Source organism: Balaenoptera acutorostrata, chromosome 4 (genome assembly GCF_949987535.1).
Source record: "Balaenoptera acutorostrata chromosome 4, mBalAcu1.1, whole genome shotgun sequence".
Classification (NCBI taxonomy): Eukaryota; Metazoa; Chordata; class Mammalia; order Artiodactyla; family Balaenopteridae; genus Balaenoptera; species Balaenoptera acutorostrata.
The window spans coordinates 131,264,844-131,273,939 of NC_080067.1; positions in this window are offsets into that span (position 1 = coordinate 131,264,844).

Sequence of the window (9,096 nt, forward strand, 5' to 3'; positions counted from 1 at the left end):
CTATGATCTCAGCCTGGTTTATTAGATCTACACTACAATAAGCAAAATCAGCATAAATCCATTAGCAATGCCACTTCTCATGCCATTCATTAGGAATCCACATATTACCTAAAAAGATGGTCAGTGTAACCAAAACGAAAGCCTACATTTTAAACTGTGTTTTTTATTGTTTTTCTTTTGATTTTTAATTTTTTTTGGTAGTTACAAACACAAAAAAGTATACGGAAAAAAATATATACAGCCAAGTCCAAAATATTACACTGAACACCCGTTAGCAATATACTTCAAAATTATCCTAATTTGTAAGAAAAAAATAAAATCCCTAAAGAAAGGTAAAAGTGAGAGAAATGCCCTATGGAAACAACATCGAAAATTGACCTGGGGTGGCCAAAAGCGACCCAACATGGAGCCGGGCAATCATGACACACCTGGACTTCAGTCACGTACCCTGTGTTCTTAGAGAAAACCATGAACAAAAACTGTAAGGACTTCTGATGATGCTGCTAAGGGTCCTACCTGGATAAAGTCCCTAAGGAGAAGCTTGGATGACAGGCAACCATCAAAAACTTGCGGTCCAGGGCTTCCCTGGTGGCGCAGTGGTTGAGAATCTGCCTGCCAATGCAGGGGACACGGGTTCGAGCCCTGGTCTGGGAAGATCCCACATGCCGCGGAGCAACTGGGCCCGTGAGCCACAACTACTGAGCCTGCGCGTCTGGAGCCTGTGCTCCGCAACAAGAGAGGCCACGACAGTGAGAGGCCAGCCCACCGCGATGAGGAGTGGCCCCAATTGCCGCAACTAGAGAAAGCCCTCGCACAGAAACGAAGACCCAACACAGCCATAAATAATAAATAAAACAAACAAACAAACAAAAAACTTGCGGCCCAGTTGCAAGGACTTGTGGTCAGGCTGCAAGGACCATCCAACCTCCTTACAAGTCTCCCAACTGTGGCTTTCAAGGTTTTTGCTTTTAAAAATCCCTCACCCCCTTCACAGGGTGAAAAATAGGAGAAACACACTTTCAGTTACAGAGGAAGCCTTTGTATCCCTGGTTTGCAAACCTTGGGAACAATAAAGCTGTTCTTTTGTTTCCAGATAACGCTGATTCTTTTCTGGGATTATTTCTAATTTAAGATGGCAATTTAGAGTTTTTATGTTTTCTTAATATTTAAAGGAACCAGTATTGAAGAAAACATGAAAATCCACCAATATGATTTCACCCCTTCATAGTTTATCTATGTTGTTTTTTCCCTAATTTGCTAATGTCCTTTGTGGATAAAAGACATCTTTTCTTTAACTGTGAGATTAATATTCAATGGCCATTCAAAACATGATTATAGTTTTAGTTTCTTCTCATATTTAGAATTATTTTTAGTGTGGTCCTAGTTGAGGAATGGTGTTTTCATTATTTTGGGGGCGGGTGAGGAGGGTTGGTTGTACAAATCTTATTTTTGTTCTTACAGTTTCCTTCTTGGCTCCAACTTCCAGTAAACACACTCTTGCTTCATTTTAAAAGACCTTCTTGCAGAAGGTCATTTATTAGGAAGTTATTTATCTGTGAAAAACCCAATTGCTCTATTTTTGACAAAGTAAGCAAACTAGCATTGCATTTGAATGCTGAATAAGAGGCACACCAGACAGAGGTGAAAATAAGAGAAAAAATAAATAAATTTCCAGTTAAAGAAAACAGTTAAATGCATCTTCTTGTTAAAAGGGTTAAGAGGAAAAGCATTTCCACCACCTATACTGAAGTTAAAAAAGCATAGAGTTTATGATGTTTTCCCTTTAAAGTTAAAGTAAGAAAACAAATAATTTATGACTGCTCCAGGGTTATTAATTTCCTTTCAGTGGAATCTTAGTGCCCCCTACTGATACTCAAGAAATGTTTTTTAGTAACTATATTTTCTGGTATTCTTTTTAGAGAAATATTTTTCTACTATGGTAATTATGGCAATCCTCTAATAACATTGTTTTACTCATCTGAGCTTTGCCAAGGTGCTGAATAGAAGTGAGTTCAGGTTATACTTCCAGATTCCTGCAACCCAACTGAAATTGCCAGTTAAACACAGTTCACTATTTTCAGAATCAACTACTTTCAGAATCAACTGATCTGCATGTGTTTTGTTGAATTCTTTTGTTGAACTGTACATAAGGTGAACTATGATGTATTTCCTTTTTTTCTCTCCTTTTGAAAGTTTAAACATATCTTTAAAAGTTATTACAGGCTTTTGGTAGATGATAGGTAGGCCTACCAAAATATAGGCTTTTAATGGAAAAGGGCCAACCATTAAAACATCCTTGCCCACCCATGTTTCCAGAGGCAACATAGTCCATGTCTTCTAGCTGCACCTTGGTAAGCTACCTCTATATTTCTAAGTAATATGCTTATCATTCCGTTTCTCTTTCCCTCTCTCTCTTTCTCCCTCATTTTGTCAAATTAGCCATTTTCTATTGACTTACTATAATCGAAGATAAGAATTAAGCTCTCTACCACACACACACACACACACAAAACCATGCATATATGTACAAGTCAGATCCCTCATCATATATCACACACCACATAAAAATATCATTCACAGCTGAATTTTTAATATATAATAGTTGCAAATATTTTCTTGTGCATATTTGCTTGTTCTACCAACTGAAATAACCCTTAACTTCTTGTCTGCTATATAACCATCATTAAATACTGGTATAGTACGTGTTATATACACATATTTATGCACAGATATTTTTTTCATATGAATGACAGGTATACATTTTTTAAATTCAAAATAAAAAATTATATAAAGATATTTAGTGAATTTGCAGAGTGAAGAAAGCATCTCTTTTTGGTGAGTCCTTGACTGGATTCCAGACACCTTCACAGTAGTCAGAGCTCTGCCACTTACCAGCTGTGGAAGCTTGAGTGTGCCATTTTACCTCTCAAGGTCTCAGATTCTTTACCTGTAGAAAGAAAACACTGGCATCTACTTTCTGAAATTTTGATCCAATTCTAATGTAAAAATATGATATGATATCATATAAGATTATAGTGTATTTGATTACATTAATTTAGGTGTTCTAACAGGTTTAAAATTGTTACTAGAGAAACCCAAGACTAATACTGCTTCTTATGTCTAATCTTACAATAATGAAAAGATGGTCTTGTCTGTGAGTTAGATTTTCTATGCAGTGGATGCCTTATTTTACATTCTAAAAGCCTGGAAGAGTGCTATCAAACTTCAACATGCATCCAATTATTCACCTAGGTTCTTTGTCAAAAGGCTGATTCTAATTCTGTAGATATGAAGACAGGCCTGAATTACTGTTTTTCTAACAAGTTTCACGAATCTCACTTAGAGCAGCAAGGACCTACAGTTTAATTTCAGCTGAACGCATATAGAGAGCAAATCTGCATTACTGCCTACAGTGAGTAGGCCACCATATTTTCTGACATACAAATTGAGCTCCCCATAAGGATTTTGAGTCAAGATATAAAGAAATCACCAGTGGTGTTCCTGTACAATTCAATTGACAATGTATAAATATTATCTTCCAAATCAATGCAGACTACTCTATTTATAGGCTCTTAATAGAACTCCAAGCCATCAAAAAAGGTGGAAAAATTTGAGTAATAATTTAGATGCTGTATTTAAACATCTTATGATATTCATTTATTAGCAAATTGTCAGTTTATTGAGAACTTTTCTTTTTACCTAAACAATAGATTTACCTCAAACAAAATTTGTCCAAATTACTTACAAAGCATTTTTACCTAAAGTTACTACTTCTTCTTATGAGAAATGCAATATTTTAGTTTTTTTTCAAATTCTGCCACAGAAACTATATAAATTAGATAAATATATTTCACATTGACACTTGATCACAAAATCTGACTACAAAGCTTGCTATGTCTAGGAAGGAGAGCTAAGAAACACATTCTCCTATAAATGGTCTCATCCCAAGGCTGTAACATCAAAAACAAAAGCAAACAAACAGAAAGTGAATTCTGGTAATTTTCAAAACACAGTTAAGACGTCTGGAACATAATCTGCTTATAACAATTTGTCCCAGCAACACTCCATCAGAAAGCATTGCATTGAATCAGTATGACTTCTTTCTGTAGTTTATCAGGAAAGACCATGAAATGCAGTACTTTTTTTTTTTTTTTTTTAATTCAAGACACCTAGTTCAAAGACCACGTCCATAAATCATTGTCTTTGACCCTTGCAATCTCATTTCACTACCCCAGAGGGGGAAAAAGACTTGCATTATATCCTCAAGAAATCAAGAAAATCAAAGTCAATTTCCTTTTGAACTCTCCTTCTAAGGTATCAAGAAGTAATCATCTTCTTACAAATCCTCCCACAACCTTCTTTTTAATGCTCACTGGAGACCTGAACAAACTCCTATTTGACACCCCAAATGCCTCTCCTCACACAGAATTTAATGGACAGTCTGACCTTCAAAAATTGGTCCTGATTAAATCAATCAAATATGTGTCCTTTCCAGGAAAATGTGGTAGCAAACAGCCTTTGTTATTTCTTAAAGTTTCTTCTCTTGAAGAAAGAGAAAGCAATTCACCCCTTTATTTATTAATTCACTTAACAAACACGTACTGAAACCCTACCATGTGTCAGACACTAGACCAGCCCTGAAGATATAAGGATAAGGAAGAGAGTCACGGTTTCTGATCCACCCTGAACTTCAGGTGTTGTAGTTCAGCAGTGGCCAAGCTCAGTCTAAAGTTTGAGTCCTGGAATGATTGGCCTTCAACTTCTCTGTTCCCCAACACTATAAACTGTTTCTAATATATTGAATCTCAACGTCTGTGAGAGCCAGAATGAACTGTGGATCATTATAAAGTAACCCTCCCAACCCCAAAACACAAATATTCTGGTTCAATTCATCTGGGTTAGTTTTGGGCTTCCGTCTTTCAAAATACCTGGAGAGGGAATTCTCCATGTGGAAAACTTACATGTTTTCATGTGGTTTTCTCCACGTATTGTTTTCTCCATGTATACTCACTCAGGTATTAAAAAATTGATTGGGGAGATTAAAACAAGAATATGGTTTATAAAATGGCTTAACTGAAACTGCAGACAGCCTGAAATCAAAATATTGATATGCATTTCTAGGTATGCAATTTACTGCTGAGAATACCTTTTTCACCTTTCTCACTAAAAATATCTAGTTAACTCTGTTGTATTCTTCCTTTTTATATCCACTGCTTAAACGGAATGCCATTATGAAAATAGTTCCAATTTATGTTTCAGATGTAAACTTCTGTGTTTCACCATAAGAGGAATAATATATATCCAAAGCTAAAAGCCTAGACATATTTGCAACCTGAAGGTTTTCTGGGTACTAAGACATATCCTTTTCCTGGTGCCCATAAAAAGGAGAACAGAAAAGTGTAAAGGTGTCATGCTTTCTCGACGGTCAAACAGAAGAATGAAACTTGCAGACAACATGAAGAGTTTTACTACAAACACCCCTGATTCTAGATGTCCTGGCATTTTATATATTCATTTAAAAGCCTTCAAGGAGAGAAGACAGAAGTCTGCATCAGTTAAGAAGGAGCCTTGATGTCAGTGGCTGGGTGCAGGAATGGGCCAGCGTGTGAGAGCAAACAAATGTCTGAAGCAATAACATCAAGGAAGTTGTTCACAAGGTAGAACATTTTCTGAAGTGAAGTGAAAATGTTGGAACAATGAAGATTAGCTAGTGGTTCCAAAGGAAAGATGAAAAGATTCCCACAGACAACAGCAAAATATTGGAGTGTGACAGGATGGAAAATCATAATAAACGGAAGTGAAAACATCAGAAAGCATAAATCCATTTTCTATTATTTCAGCTGTGTGGCTGACAGGGTCTTGGTGCTCCTGCCAGGTGTCAGGCTTGAGCCTCTGAGGGGGGAGAGCCGAGCTCAGGATATTGGTTCACCAGAGACCTCCCAGCCCCATGTAATATCAGTCAGCGAGAGCTCTCCCAGAGATCTCCATCTCAACGCTAAGACCTAGCTGCACTCAACGACCAGAAAGCTCCAGTGCTGGACACCGCATGCCAAACAAATAGTAAGACAGGAACACAAACCCACCCATTAGCAGAGAGGCTACCTAAAATCATACTAAGTTCACAGAAACCACAAAACACACCACCAGACATGGTACTGCCCACCAGAAAGACAAGATCCAGCCTTATCCACAAGAAAACAGGCACTAGTCCCCTCCACCAGGAAGCGTACACACCCACTGAACCAACCTTACCCACTGGGGGCAGACAACAAAAACCATGGAAACTACAAATCTGCAGACTGCAAAAAGGAGATCCCAAACACAGTAAGTTAAGCAAAATGAGAAGACAGAGAAACACACAGCAGATGAAGGAGCAAGGCAAAAACCCACCGGACCTAACAAATGAAGAGGAAATAGTCAGACTACCTGAAAAATAATTCAGAATAATGATAGTAAACATGATCCAAAATCTTGAAAATAGAATGGAGAAAATACAAGAAAAGTTTAAAAAGGACCTAGAAGAACTAAAGAGGAAACAAACAAGCATGAACAACACAATAAATGAAATTAAAAATTCTCTAGAACGAATCAATAGCAGAATAACTGAGGAAGAAGAACGGATAAGTGACCTGGAAGATAAAATAGTGGAAATAACTACTGCAGAGCAGAATAAAGAAAGAAGAATGAAAAGAATTGAGGACAGTCCCAGAAACCTTTGGACAACATTAAATGCACCAACATTCGAATTATAGGTGTCCCAGAAGAAGAAGAGAAAAAGAAAGGGACTGAGAAAATATTTGAAGAGATTATAGTTGAAAACTTCCCTAATATGGGAAAAGAAATAGTTAATCAAGTCCAGAAAGCACAGAGTCCCATCCAGGATAAATCCAAGAAGAAACACCCCAAGACACATATTAATCAAACTATCAAAAATTAAATACAAAGAACAAATATTAAAAGCAGCAAGGGAAAAACAACAAAAAACACACAAGGGAATCCCTATAAGGTTAACAGCTGATCTTTCAGCAGAAACTCTGCAAGCCAGAAGGGAGGAGCAGCACATATTTAAAGTGATGAAAGGGAAAAACCAACAACCAAGATTACTCTACCCAGCAAGGATCTCATTCAGATTTGACAGAGAAATTAAAACCTTTACAGACAAGCAAAAGCTAAGAGAATTCAGCACCACGAAAACAACCTTACAACAAATGCTAAAAGAACTTCCCTAGGCAGGAAACACAAGAGAAGGAAAAGACCTGCAATAAAAAACCCAAAACAACTAAGAAAAAGGTAATAGGACCATACATATTGATAATTACCTGAAATGTAAATGGATTAAATGCTCCAACCAAAAGACATAGACTGTGTGAATGTATACAAAAACAAGACCTGTATACATGCTGTCTACAAGAGACCCACTTCAGACCTAGGGACACATACAGACTGAAAGTGAGGGGATGGAAAAAGATATTCCATGTGAATGGAAATCAAAAGAAAGCTGGAGTAGCAATTCTCATATCAGACAAAATAGACTTTAAAATAAAGACTATTACAAGAGACAAAGAAGAACACTACATAATGATCAAGGGATCAATCCAAGAAGAAGATATAACAATTGTAAATATTTATGCACCCAACATAGGAGCACCTCAATACATAAGGCAAATGCTAACAGCCATAAAAGGGGAAATTGACAGCAACACAATCATAGTATGGGACTTTAACACCCCAATTTCACCAATGGACAGATCATCCAAAATGAAAATAAAAAAGGAAACACAAGGTTTAAATGACACATTAAACAAGATGGACTTAATTGATATTTATAGGACATTCCATTCAAAAACAACAGAATACACTTTCTTCTCAAGTGCTCATGGAACATTCTCCAGGATATCATATCTTGGGTCAAAAATCAAGCCTAGGGAAATTTAAGAAAATTAAAATTGTATCGAGCATCTTTTCCAATCACAAACTTATAAGACTAGATATCAACTACAGGAAAAAAACTAAAAAATACAAACACACGGAGGCTAAACAATACACTACTAAATAAGCAAGGGATCACTGAAGAAATCAAAGAGGAAATCAAAAAATGCCTAGAAAACAATGACAATGAAAACATGATGACCCAAAACCTATGGGATGCAGCAAAACAGTTCTAAGAGGGAAGATTATAGCAATACAATCCTAACTCAAGAAAGAAGAAAAAAGTCAAATAAACAGCATAACATTACACCTAAATCAATTAGAGAAAGAAGAACAAAAAAGCCCCAAAGTTAGCAGAAAGAAAGAAATCATAAAAATCAGATCAGAAATAAATGAAAAAGAAATGAAGAAAACGATAACAGAAATCAATAAAACTAAAAGCTGGTTCTCTGAGAAGATAAACAAAACTGATAAACCCTTAGCCAGACTCATCAAGAAAAAAAGGGAGGACTCAAATCAATAGAATTAGAAATTAAAAAGAAGTAACAACTGACACTGCAGAAATACAAAGGATCATGAGAGAATACTACAAGCAACTACATGCCAATAAAATGGGCAACATGGAAAAATGGACAAATTCTTAGAAAAGTACAGTCTTCTGAGGCTGAACCAGGAAGAAACAGAAAATATAAACAGACCCATCACAAGCACTGAAACTGAAACTGTGATTAAAAATCCTCCAACAAACAAAAGCCCAGGAAGAGATGGCTTCACAGGAGAATTCTATCAAACAGTTAGAGAAGAGCTAACACCTATCCTTCTCTAACTCCTCCAAAGTATAGCAGAGGGAGGAACACTCCAAAACTCATTGTACGAGGCCACCATCACCCTGATACCAAAACCACACAAAGATGTCGCAAAAAAAGAAAACTACAGGCCAGTATCTCTGATGAACATAAATGCAAAAATCCTCAACAAAATATTAGCAAACAGAATCCAACAGCACATTAAAAGGATCATACACCATGATCAAGTGGGGTTTATCCCAGGAATGCAAAGATTCTTCAATATACACAAATCAATCAATGTGATAAACCATATTAACAAACTGAAGGATAAAAATCATATGATCATCTCAATAGATGCAAAAAAAACTTTTGCACAATT